Source organism: Balaenoptera musculus, chromosome 8 (assembly GCF_009873245.2).
Source record: "Balaenoptera musculus isolate JJ_BM4_2016_0621 chromosome 8, mBalMus1.pri.v3, whole genome shotgun sequence".
NCBI classification, from domain to species: Eukaryota; Metazoa; Chordata; class Mammalia; order Artiodactyla; family Balaenopteridae; genus Balaenoptera; species Balaenoptera musculus.
In genome coordinates, this window is record NC_045792.1 from 83763259 (window position 1) to 83775528 (window position 12270).

Sequence of the window (12270 nt, forward strand, 5' to 3'; positions counted from 1 at the left end):
TCCTGTAGTGACTCCCACTCTTAGTCTTTTTTTTTTAATAAAATATGGCCTTTTTAAAAAAAATGTTTATTTATTTATTTTTGGCTGCACTGGGTCTTTGTTGGTGCACGTGGGCTTTCTCTAGTTGCAGCAAGTGGGGGGCTACTCTTCATTGCGGTGCATGGGCTTCTCATTGCAGTGGCTTCTCGTGTTGCGGAGCACGGGCTCTAGGCATGCGGGCTTCGGTAGTTGTGGCACACAGGCTCAGTAGTTGTAGTGCACGGGTCCCACTCTTACAGTCTTGATGTTGGTCATTTGTGTCTTCTCTCTTCATCTTCGTTAGTCTAGATAGAAGTTTATTAATTTTATTGATCTCTTCAAAAGACCAGCTTTTAGTGTCATTGATTTTTCTCCTTTGTTGACAATTTCACTGATTTCTGCTATTTTCATTAATTCCTTTTTCTGTTTGATTTTGGTTTATTATGCGCTAGTACTTTTTTTCTAGTTTCATATGGTAGAAGCCTAAATTGCTGATTTCAGACCTCTATTCTTTTCTGCTTTAAGCATTTAATGTTACAAACTTCTCTCTAAGCCCTGCTTTAGCTATATCCCACAGATTTTATTTTTATTATTTGTTTTTATTTTCTTTTGTTCCAAAAGTTTTAAAAATTCCATTTGGTGCTTTCTTTTTGATCTATGAGTTATTTAGAATCATATTTAAAGATATTCAAATATTTGGGAATTTTCCAGACATCTGTCCTTTATTGATTTCTACTTTGTGTAATTTCAATTCTTTAAAATTTTTAAGGTTAGCTTTATAGCCCAGAATATGGTTGATCTTGATAAATGTTCCAGTGCACTTTAAAAGAATGTGTATTCTGCTGTTGTGTGGATTGTTGTATAAATGTCAGTTAGATCAAGTTGGTTGTTAATGCTGTTCAGATTCTTCTCCTTGCTGATTATCTGTTTACTTGTTCTGTCAATTACTGCGAGAGGATTTCCAAAGCTTCCAAGTATGCTTGTAGATTTGTCTGTTTTGCTTTTCATTTCTATCTGTTATTGCTTTGTGTATTTTGACCTCTGTTTTTAGACATGTACACAGTTAGGATTGTTAAGTCTTAGCAAATTGACCCTTTTATCAGTATATAATATCCTTCTTTATCCTTGGTAATAATCTTTATTCTGAAGTCTACTTTGTCTGTTATCAGTGTAGCCTCTCCAGGTTTCTTTTGATGAATTGCATGTATATCTTTTTCCATCCTTTACCTTTAACCTATCTGTGACGTTATATTTAATGTGGGTATTTTGTAGACAGTATATAGTTCAATTTTGTCTTTTTTTAAAAAACTGTAATCTCATAATCTCTGTCTTTCAGCTAGCATGTTTAGACCATTTACATTTAATGTAATTATTGATATAGTTCAATCTTCCATTTTATCATTTTCTGTTTCCCCCCTTTTTTGTTCCTGTCTCCTCTTTCCTATCTTTAAAAAAAAATTATTTGAACTTTTTACCATTTTATTTTTAAATTTATCTCTTTTTTTTTTGGCTATATCTTTTTGTATTATGTTTTTAGTGGTTGACATAGTGATTACAATCCACTTAGTTAATATTTTTGCTACTTAAAATGTAAAAACCTAAAAACCATAGAGATCTCTTTACCCTTGCCCTTATGTTATGTATATCTGTCCTATATATTACCTCTACATATATTGAAAACCCTGATAGAGAAGTAATTTTTGCTTTCAACAGTCATATATATTCTAAATAACTTAACAGGAGCAAAATAGTCTATTATATTTACCCAGATAGTTATAATTGCTGTTTATTCCTGATGTTCCAGGTTTCCCTCTGGTATCATTTCCTTTCAACACAAAGAAGTTTTCCATTTTTAAGACTTTTTCTTTGATTTTCAGGATTGTAATTATTTGTCTGGATAAGGTTTATCCTGTTTGGAGTTCATTGAGCTTTTTGATTCTGTAAAATGTATATCTTTTTCCAAATTAGAGAAGTTTGGGGGCGTTATTTTTTTCTGCACCCATCTCTTTCTCTCCTATGGGACTCCAATGACATAAATGTAAAATATTTTTATATTGTTACTCAGGTTCCTGAGGTTCTGTTTATTTCTTTTTCAATCTTTTTTTCCCCCTCTGTTCTTCAGATTGTATAATATCTGTTGGTCTGTCTTCAAGTTCATTGACTTTTTTGCCTTCTCAATTCTGATACTGAGCCTATCCAGTGAATTTTTTATTTCAGATATTTTTTTCAATTCTAAAATTTATATTTGGTTCTTTTTTCTAGTTCCAGTTTCTCTGCTGAGAACTTACATATTTCCAATCATTTCAAAAGTATGTTCACCTTACCTCAGGGAGCATGATTATGATAGCTGCCTTCAAGTCTTTGATAATTTTAACATCTGAGTCACCTTAGAGTGGCATCTGCCAATTATCTTTTCCCTTTGAAGATTGGTCACATTTTTCTGGTTCTTAATATATTGAGCAGTCTTGGATTATATCCTGGACATTTTGAGTACAATACTGTAAGACTCTGGGTTCTATTAAAATCCTCTGCAGAATGTTGATTTGTTTTGTTTTAGCAAGCAGTCAGACCATAAGTTCTGTCTCACCTTTGAGTGATGGTCTGAAGTTAGTTCAGTTTTCAAAGCCTTTGCTCTGGTGCTTTGGATCTGTCGGAGCAGTTAGTCTGGAACTTGGGTGGATGGTAGAGTTTGTTATAGTTTAGATCTCAAAGACTTTGCTATACTAGTTTGGGTCTATTCTGCATATGTGCAGTTTAGGCATGAAACTAAGATTTGTGTGGGTTCATGCACAGAATTAGAGGATACCACTCTCCAGTTCTCTCTTCCTTGGGAATTTCCCTACATGCCCAGCTCTCAGGGTTCCCTTTCCCAGACATTTGGCTAGAAAGCTGGAATTTTCCTTGGATTTTTTTTAGCTGCTTATGCTTTAACACAGTTCTGTACAACTAGGACTGCCCTTGGGGCAGCACATTGAGAGAAGAGAAAAAAGGACAGGGAATCCTCCTACATGTTTTCCCCCAACTTTATTGAGATATAATTGACATACAACATTTTCTACTCTCTTCATGCCATAGGAGCCCATGCCCCATCCAGGTGCCTCTGGTACACCAAAAAGACAGGTCTTCTGTTCGGGTTTAAAATGTCAGGTTTACTGCCTCTGCGTTGCAGCTCTGTGACTTGGGTTGCCCTTGGGGCAGGGCTGGGAGAGAGAAAGAGAAGAAAAAAGAAATGACAGTGGCCCCCCACATTCTCACTTTGCATGGGGCTCCTTTCCCCACTCCTCTGTCCAGAAAGACAGATTTTCTTGGAGTTTATGTTGTCTGTGTCCTGTGTAGTTCTGCATAGGGGCCACCCTCTAGTCAATGCTAGGTGATAAGAGAGGAAGGAAAGTGAGGAAACACCTCTATATAAAGATTATTTCAGTTTGGGCTTCCCTCCCCAGTCTGCCTGCAGTTACTAACTTTGCAGAGTCTTCACGTAGTTGCATTTTATGTTTTGTCCAGAGTTTTATTTGTAATAAGTAGGTCTAGTGGACTTAACTTCATCTTGGTTGGCACCAGAAGCCTTTCATGAATTTTTAAAAATTTATTGTCTTACAGGTTACAGTCGTTATTTCTGATGCTCAAACTGTCCTGTAACGGGCCAGTAGGAGCCTCTTCAATGTTTTGAGATTTTGATTGTGATTACATTGAATTCATAAATTAATTTTAAGGGAGAATTGTTATCTTTACAATATTGTCTTCTCATCCACTTATGGAATGTAGTGTTTTTCTACTTATTCAGATCTCATTTTATGTCTTTTAATATCTTATCATTTTTTCCACATAGATATTCTATATTATAGTTTTACTAGTATTTTAAATATAATTTTCCCCTTAGTGTTCTCTCATTGGTTACTGATAATATATGGCAATGATTGATTTTTGTGTCTCCATCGTGGGTTTCGCATTTTTGTTGAATTTCTATTTTAACAGTTTTTCCACCTGATTCTCTTGCACTCTTAAGCAGATAATTATATCTTCTAAAAATAATGGTAACTTATCTGTTTCTTTTTTTTTTTTTTTGGTAACTTATCTTATTGGCTCAGGCCTCTGTTGTTTAATAGTAGCAATGATAGCAAGCATCCTGGCCTCCTTCTTGATATTTAGTAAAATATGTAGTGTTTGACTATGAAATATATTTGTCAGTTTCTAGTATACCATACTCTTTAAGAAGATATCCTTATGTTTTGAAGTTCTTAAGATTTTTTAAAAATTAACAGTGAGCATTGAATTTTGTCAGATGCTTTTTTGAGCTGGTTCTGATAAATCTGCTTTCTTTTACCCCCACATTCATCTATTACTTGATTTCTTAATGCTAAACCTCTTTGTAAAAATTTCTACCATGAACTCTGCTTGGTCATGATGAATTGCTTTAGTCCACTGTAAGATTTAAGTTGCTAGTATTTTATTTGGGATTTTTACACCTAGATTCATAAATGAAGTGAATGTATAGTATTTTTTGTCTTAATCTTGTTCACTTTTGTATTCAGGAATATGGTGACCTTACAAATTGAATTAGGAAAGTTTTTATATTTGTTTAAATTTGAAAAAGCTTATTATATATAATTGGGATTTCTAAGAATATATCTGGGACTTTCTAGTTTTTTCCTGATAGTTTGATCTATCTGGGTCAATTTAAGAATGGCATATTTTCTAGTAAAATCATCTCTTTCATTTAGATTTTAAAATTTGTTGTTATAAAGTTGTACATACTGTTACCTCATAAGTTTGTAGTCTCCTCTGTTTCTGTAGGTATGTTCTCTTTCTTGTTCCAAGTGATTATTTGAATCTTTTTCCTTATCAATTTTTGGAAGATTTGGAACCTATTTAATGGTTCTTTTCAAAGAACCAATGTACTTTTGTTTTTGTTTTTTGTTTTTGCTCCTATCATTTTTTACTCACTTTTTCTTAATTTCTGCTTTTATCAGTTCTTTTTCCCTGTCTTCCCTGGGTTGAATATTCTCTTGCTGGCTAGTTTGTTATTTGTTTGCTGTCTAATGAATGGCATTCAAGTTGTAAGTTTCCTTTTTTTTTCACCACACTCTGGCTCTATCCCTCTGGTTTCAATTTTTAATGCTTTCACTGTCCTTTCTAAATGGTTTGTCATTTCATTTGATTTCCTTTTAACCCAAGAGTTATTAAGAATAGTGGGGTTTTGCCTGTTTCCCAGTAGATTTTTGGTTTTTTTGTTGTTTTTGGTATTCCTTTAGTACTAACTTATGGCCCTGTTGTATTGTGGTCAAAGGAATATGGCTTAAGTAATATCTACATTTTGAAATTTGTGGAAATTGTGTTAGTAGCTTGGTAAATGGTCAATTTTTATAAATATCCCATGAGTACCAAGTGCTAATAGGTTTTATTTGTAATATTGTTCAAGTCCTTTATATCTTTTTATTTTTTGTGTAATGTAATAAATGATATTAGGTTATTTAAGAAAATGTATATGTACATGTTGCAAGTAAATGATAGGTCTGGAATTTGCCTTAAACTATCCCAGCAAATATAAAAGAGATGACAGAAAGATAAATTTATCAAAATGTTTGTGCTTGTTACAGTTGGGTTATGGTATGTGAGGGTTTGTATACTCTACTTTTATGTATGTTTTAAATCTTTAATAAAAAGGTTTTTTTAAATCCTCCCTATCCTTATTTGTTTTTAGATTGCTTCATCTGTTGATTCCTGAAAACGGTGTGTTAAAGTATACAACTATGTTTTATTGTTTTTCTAATACTGTGTAGTTGATGTTTTGAACCCATGTAATTGGGTGTTTAAAATTTTACTACAGTTAAATTTCCTTTTAGCATAATAAAATCTCTCTTTTTCACATTTAATTTCTCATTTCGGTTTTTAATATTGCCATACTAATCTTTTTGTTATTGTTAGCATTTTTAGTATATTTTCCATATCTCTTCTTTCACAACATTTTTTTCTTGTGAGATATAACTCACATATGGAAATATGATACACATAAGGAAAACACACAGAAAATTCCCATAAATTTGTAAATGCAGATATTAGTTAAGATATATTCCCTGACCACAGTGCAGTAATTTCATAAAAGAATAGCAGAAAGGAAAAAAGAGACAAAGAAATAAAAGTAAGTTTTTCTTTCTAAAACTTCTAAATAACTTCTGCTAACTTCTAAATAACTCATGGCTTTAAAAGGAAACCAAAGCTGAAATGACAACTCACTTAGGACAGTGGAGCATTATATTTTGGAACCAAGGGGATGTGCCAGGAATGTGTGGGGCAAAGAAGAAAATGTATGGTGTTAAATGCTACTCATTAGAAAGCAAGAAAGTTCAAAAATAAATTGAGTGTTAAAGTAAATCCAGCTCATAATCTGTAGAACTAACCACTGTCTGAGTTGGATGGTAATCACTTCCTTGCTTTTCTTTTATAAATTTTACCACCTGTGTATGTATCCCTATACTTTTGTTTGGCTCATTTTAAAACTTCTCATAAAGAGCATCATACAGTATTGATAAGTTTTTCCTTCCGCTAATTTGGAAGCTATTCTTTTTATAAAATATTTCCTTAACTTTTTATTACGGAAATTTCAAACATAAAGTTACAAAGATTGGTATAATTAACCGATTTATGAATCACTCAGTTTCAGTAATCATCAATACATGGTCAGTCTTATTTCATTCTTATCTTTACCTACCCTCTCACCCCCCCCCCCCGATGATTTTGATGAAATATTTCTGTTCTTTACCTGGAGATAATAGGGATTACAATATGCATTTTCACTTTTCTCAAAATCTATTAGTATCTTACTCTCCTCCTGAATAACATAAAGACTCTGAGCACTAAAACTCCATTTTACCCCCTCCTAACTTTAATGTTACCATGTATTTTAATATTTGCGTTTTTTTCTTTCTGGCCGCGCCACGTGGCTTGCGGGATCTTAGTTCCCCAACCAGGAATCAAACCCTGTCTCCCGGCAGTAGAGGTGCGGAGTCCTAACCACTGGACCTCCAGGGAATTCCCCCACGTATTTTAATTCTATTCTGTTTTCTAATACTCAACAAGAAATTGTGTATTAAATAGTCAGTGTTTGCTTAGGTTTATTTATATATTTACCATATTGCCCTCCATTCTTTCTTGCACCTCACATCTCCTTGGGATGACAAGCTTATAACTAAAGCATGTCCCTTACAATTTTCCTTTTCTGAGGGTCTGCTGGTGGCCGTATCTCTGTTTTTGTTCATAGATAGCTATGTGATTTGTTTTGCCATGTAACTTAGAGTGTATTTTCAAAATTCAGTGACATTGCTATAATAAAATCCCTTTTATTCCTTCATTCATCCATTATTTATAAGAACAATGTTTCCCAGTTCCTTTATCAATAAAAATGAAGGACAGAAATAAAACTGGTTGTAAAACCTATCTCAATAAGTAATATTCACCCATGAGTCCATAAACGAGTAAGTTTTAAATGCCACATCCACTCAAAAGAAGCATTCTTTTTACATTTACATTTGTTTTACATTAAATTTGAAAAAATATTAATTTAGATCTACGGTATTATAATGTATTATAAGTATTATCATGTTAGAAGTGTTTAATATATAGAGCCTTCCAGTCACAAGACATAAAAAATTGATTTCCATTTATATACATTTTTGAGGCAGAAAGTATGATGTATAGTTATAGTAGCATAAAAATATATTACATTAGGATAAAATTCTGTAATCTAATCTTGAATGATTAGATTATTTTCTCATTGTTACTGAGATATGATTGACGTACAGGCTGTATAAGTTCAAGATACACAGCAGAGTGACTTGATAATTAGATTATTCATTTGTATTTCCTCAACAGGCCTCTCCCTTTGATTGGGAGGAGTCATATAAATGTATGAGGATAGTTTTAATTTGGGATACAGATCAGGTAGGCTGGCTGGTGACAGCTCCTAGACCCTCCCCCCCAGCCCCTCCTCCCCCCTAATTAGCTAGAATACGGGAGAGATGTACTCTAGTTGCCAAGCACTGTAGTTCACTCATTTCCCTTGCCTATCTGCTTTTCCATTTTCTTCTGTGTTTCATAGGTCTGGATTTGTGTTGGGCTCTGCTTTGATTCCCTCTCAACCCCTCCTGTAGGCAGGTAGAGTTCACTTTCTTCAGGGAACAGTTTTTCCATTTTGGCCTGTGATCAAGCCACCCCTGCTGCCTACAGCTCAGCATAAGCAAGGGGATCACTGCCCTTCCTGTTTTATTTACTTATTATTGTATATGTTATTATTTTAGTTCATCAGCACTACTCAAAATTACCGCTGCAGTGCTACATGTTCTTTATATTTGTTTCTCAACCTGGAGCTTCCCTATCAGCTCTAGGCTTCAAAGTCCTTTTATAACAGCTTTGTTAAATTATAATTCACATATCATAACATCCACCCATTTAAAGTGTACAATTCAGTGGTTTTGTAGAGTTGTATAACCGTGACCACAATCTAATTTTAGAATATTTTCATCATCCAAAAAGAAACCCATTATTAGTCAGTCCCCACACCCACGCTCACACCCAATGATAGGCAACCACTAATCTATCTTCTCTATAGATTTGCCCTTTTTTGGACATTTCATGTAAAAGAAATCATATAATATTTGATCTTTTGTGACTAGCTGCTTTCATTTAATGTAATGTTTTCAGTGTTTATTCATGTTGTAGCATATATCAGTACTTCATTCCTTTTTATTCCCTAATAATGTGGATATACCACATTTTGTGTATCCATTCATCAGTTGATGGACATTTGGCTTTTTTCCACTTTTTGGCCATTAGGAATAATGCTGCTGTCAACACTCATACAGGTATTTGTGTGGATTTATTTATTTAGAAAGTGGAATTTAGAAGTGGAATTCCTTGGTCATATGGTAACTTCATGCTTAACATTTTGAGGAATGGCCGAACTGTTTTCCATAGTGGCTGTACCATTTTACATTCTCTGCAGCAAGGTACAAGGGTTCTAGTTTCTCCTCACACCTGCTAGCATGTTATTGCCTGTATTTTTTGTAGCTATCCTAATAGCTGTGAGATTGCAATTATCTACTGAAGTTGCGTTGAGCTAAGGACTTATAGTGTTGAACGGCCTTTCATGTGCTTATTGACAATTTTTATATCTTTGGACAAATAGGTCCCTAACTCACTTTCTTTTTTTAAAAAATAAATTTTATTTATTTATTTATTTAGGCTGTGTTGGGTCTTTGTTGCTGCGCGCGGGCTTTCTCTAGTTGCGGGGAGTGGGAGCTACTCTTCGTTGCGGTGCGCGGGCTTCTCATTGCAGTGGCTTCTCTTGTTGTGGAGCACGGGCTCTAGGCCCACGGGCTTCAGTAGCTGTGGCACGTGGGCTCAGTAGTTTTGGCACACGGGCCCTAGAGCACAGGCTCAGTAGTTTTGGCACACGGGCCCTAGAGCACAGGCTCAGTAGTTGTGGCGCACGGGCTTAGTTGCTCCGCGGCATGTGGGATCTTCCCAGACCAGGGCTCGAACCGTGTCCCCTGCATTGGCAGGTGGGTTCTTAACCACTGCGCCACCAGGGAAGCCCTCGCTCACTTTGTAAATTGGGTTATTTGTCTTTTTTATCATTGAGTTGTAAGAGTTCTTTATATACCCTGGATACAAATCTCTGGCAAGTACATGATTTGTAAGCAGTGTTTCCCATTCTGTAGGTTATCTTTCCACTTTTGTGATGGCATCAATTGCAGCACAAGTTTTTTTTTAATATATAAATTTATTTATTTATTTATTTTTGGCTGTGTTGGGTCTCGTTGCTGCACGCAGGCTTTCTCTAGTTGTGGCGAACGGGGGCTACTCTTCGTCATGGTGTGCGGGCTTCTCGTTGCGGTGGCTTCTCTTGTTGCAGAGCACAGGCTCTACTCGCCCAGGCTTCAGTAGTTGTGGCACGCAGGCTCAGTAGTTGTGGCTCGCGGGCTCTAGAGCGCAGGCTAAGTAGTTGCGGCACACGGGCTTAGTTGCTCCACAGCATGTGGGATCTTCCCAGACCAGGGCTCGAACCCGTGTCCCCTGCATTGGCAGGCAGATTCTTAACCACTGTGCCACCAGCGAAGCCCGCAGCACAAGTTTTAAATTTTGATGAAGTCCAGCTTATTTTTTTCTTTTGTTACTTTGTAGGGTCATGAAAATTTACACCTATTTTTCTTCTAAGAGTTTCATGATTTTAACTTCCACATTTATGTCTATGATCCACTTTCAGTTAATTTTTGTATATGGTGTGAGGTAGACATCCAACTTGATTCTTCATTCCTATCCAGTTGTCCCAGCACCATTTGTTAAAAAGCGTTTTCATTCTTCCCCCATTGAATGGTTTTGGCACCCTTGTTGAAAATCATTTGACCATAAATACAGAGTTTATTTCTGGACTTTAATTCTACTCTTGATCTATATGTCTATCCTTATGCCACTATCACACTGTCTTAATTACTAAAGCTTTGTGGTAAAGTTTTGAAATTTCTGAAATGTGAGTCTTCCAACTTTATTCTTTGTTTGCAGGATTTTTTTTTTGGCTATTCTGGCTCTCTTGCATTTCCATATGAATTTTAGGAATAGTTTGTCAGCTTCTGCCAAAAATGCAGCTAGGATTTTTATAGGGATTATGCGGATTCTTTTTTTTTTTTTTTTTTGGCTGCACCACACAGCATATAGAATCTTAGTTCCCTGGCCAGGGATCAAACCCACACCCCCTACAGTGCGGGTGGAAGCATGGAGTCTTAACCACTGGACCGACAGGGAAGTCCTTGATTCTTTTAATCAATTTGGGAGTATTGCCATCTTTACAACGTTGAGATTTCCTATCCATGAGCACAGGATGTTCTTCCACTTATTTAGACCTTTAATTCTTTCAACAATGTTTATAGGTCTCAGAATGTAAACTTTGTACTTCTTTCGTTAAATTTATTCCTAAATAGTTTCTTCTTTTTGATGATATTATAAATGGAATTTTGTTCTAAATTCGTTTTTGGATGGCTCATTGCAAGCATTTCGAAATACAGTTGATTTTTATATATTTATCTTATGCCCTGCAAACTTGCTAAATTTATTTATTCTAATAGTTTTTTAGTGGATTCCTTAGGACTTTCTGTATACAAGATCATTTCATCTGCAAATACAGTTTTATTTCTTCAGACATCCTTCTTAGGGGGAAGCATCTCATTTTTTACCATTAGGTATGAGGTTAGCTGTGGGTTTTTTGTAGATGGCCTTTATCAGGTTGAAGAAGTTCCCTTCTATTTTTAGGTTCTTGAGTGTTTTTATCATGAAAGTGTTTAAATTCGTGATACTGAATTTTGCCAAATGCTTTTTCTGTACCTATTCTGATGATCCTGTGGTTTTGTCCTTTATTATATTAATATGGTGATTGATTGATTTTCAGCTGTTAAAACCAAGCATGCATTCCTAGGATAAAAGCCACTTGGTTATGATGTATAATTCTTTTATATATTGGTATATTTGCTCATATTTTGCTGAAGGTTTTTGTGTTTGTATTCATAAGGGATACTGCTCTGTAGTTTTTTCATGATATTTTTGTCTGGAATAATACTGGCCTTGAATGAGTTGGGAAGTGTTTCCTCTTATTTTTTAGAGTTTATAATGGATTGGTATTAATTCTTACTTAACTGTTGATAGAACCAACCTGTGTACCCATTTGGGTCTGTGCTTATCTTTGTGGGATGTTCTTAATTTCTTTTATTCCCTTGTTATTGGTCTATTCAGATGTTCTCTTTCTCCTTGAGTTCTTTTGGTAGTTTGTGTCTTTCTAGGAATTTGTCCATTTCATCTAAGTTATTTGTTAGCATACAGTTTTTCATAACATTGCTTTATAATCCTTTTTATTTCGGTAGCTTCTACTGCTATTTCAAAGTATTTGGGGGGGTGCTGTTTTTGTTTTCCACGTCCAGTCAGCTTTTCTTCTTCTAGGAATTCACAGTTTCAGTTGGCTGACCCTTCCTTGTCTTGCATCACTTTTTTGTCTCTATTCTTTTAAAAATATTTTTGTGCTAAATACTTAAGTGGAAGTAGGGGTAAGTTTAGGTCGATGGAGGTTCTCTGTCCAATTGTCATCCAGATGTAATTCTCACCACTTCGGTTCTTGGAAGTTAACAACCATTCTTTAATTTCATTGTTTCAAACAATTTGATGGCAAAAATAATAAGCTCTTTCTTTGTAAACTGTTCAGATTTTACTCAA

General features: G+C 35.0%; 1 protein-coding gene across 1 annotated transcript in view; it reads left to right on the forward strand.

The window, feature by feature from the left end:
• QSER1 (glutamine and serine rich 1) overlaps positions 1 to 12270 on the forward strand; it is a 78102-nt gene that overhangs the window by 45373 nt on the left and 20459 nt on the right.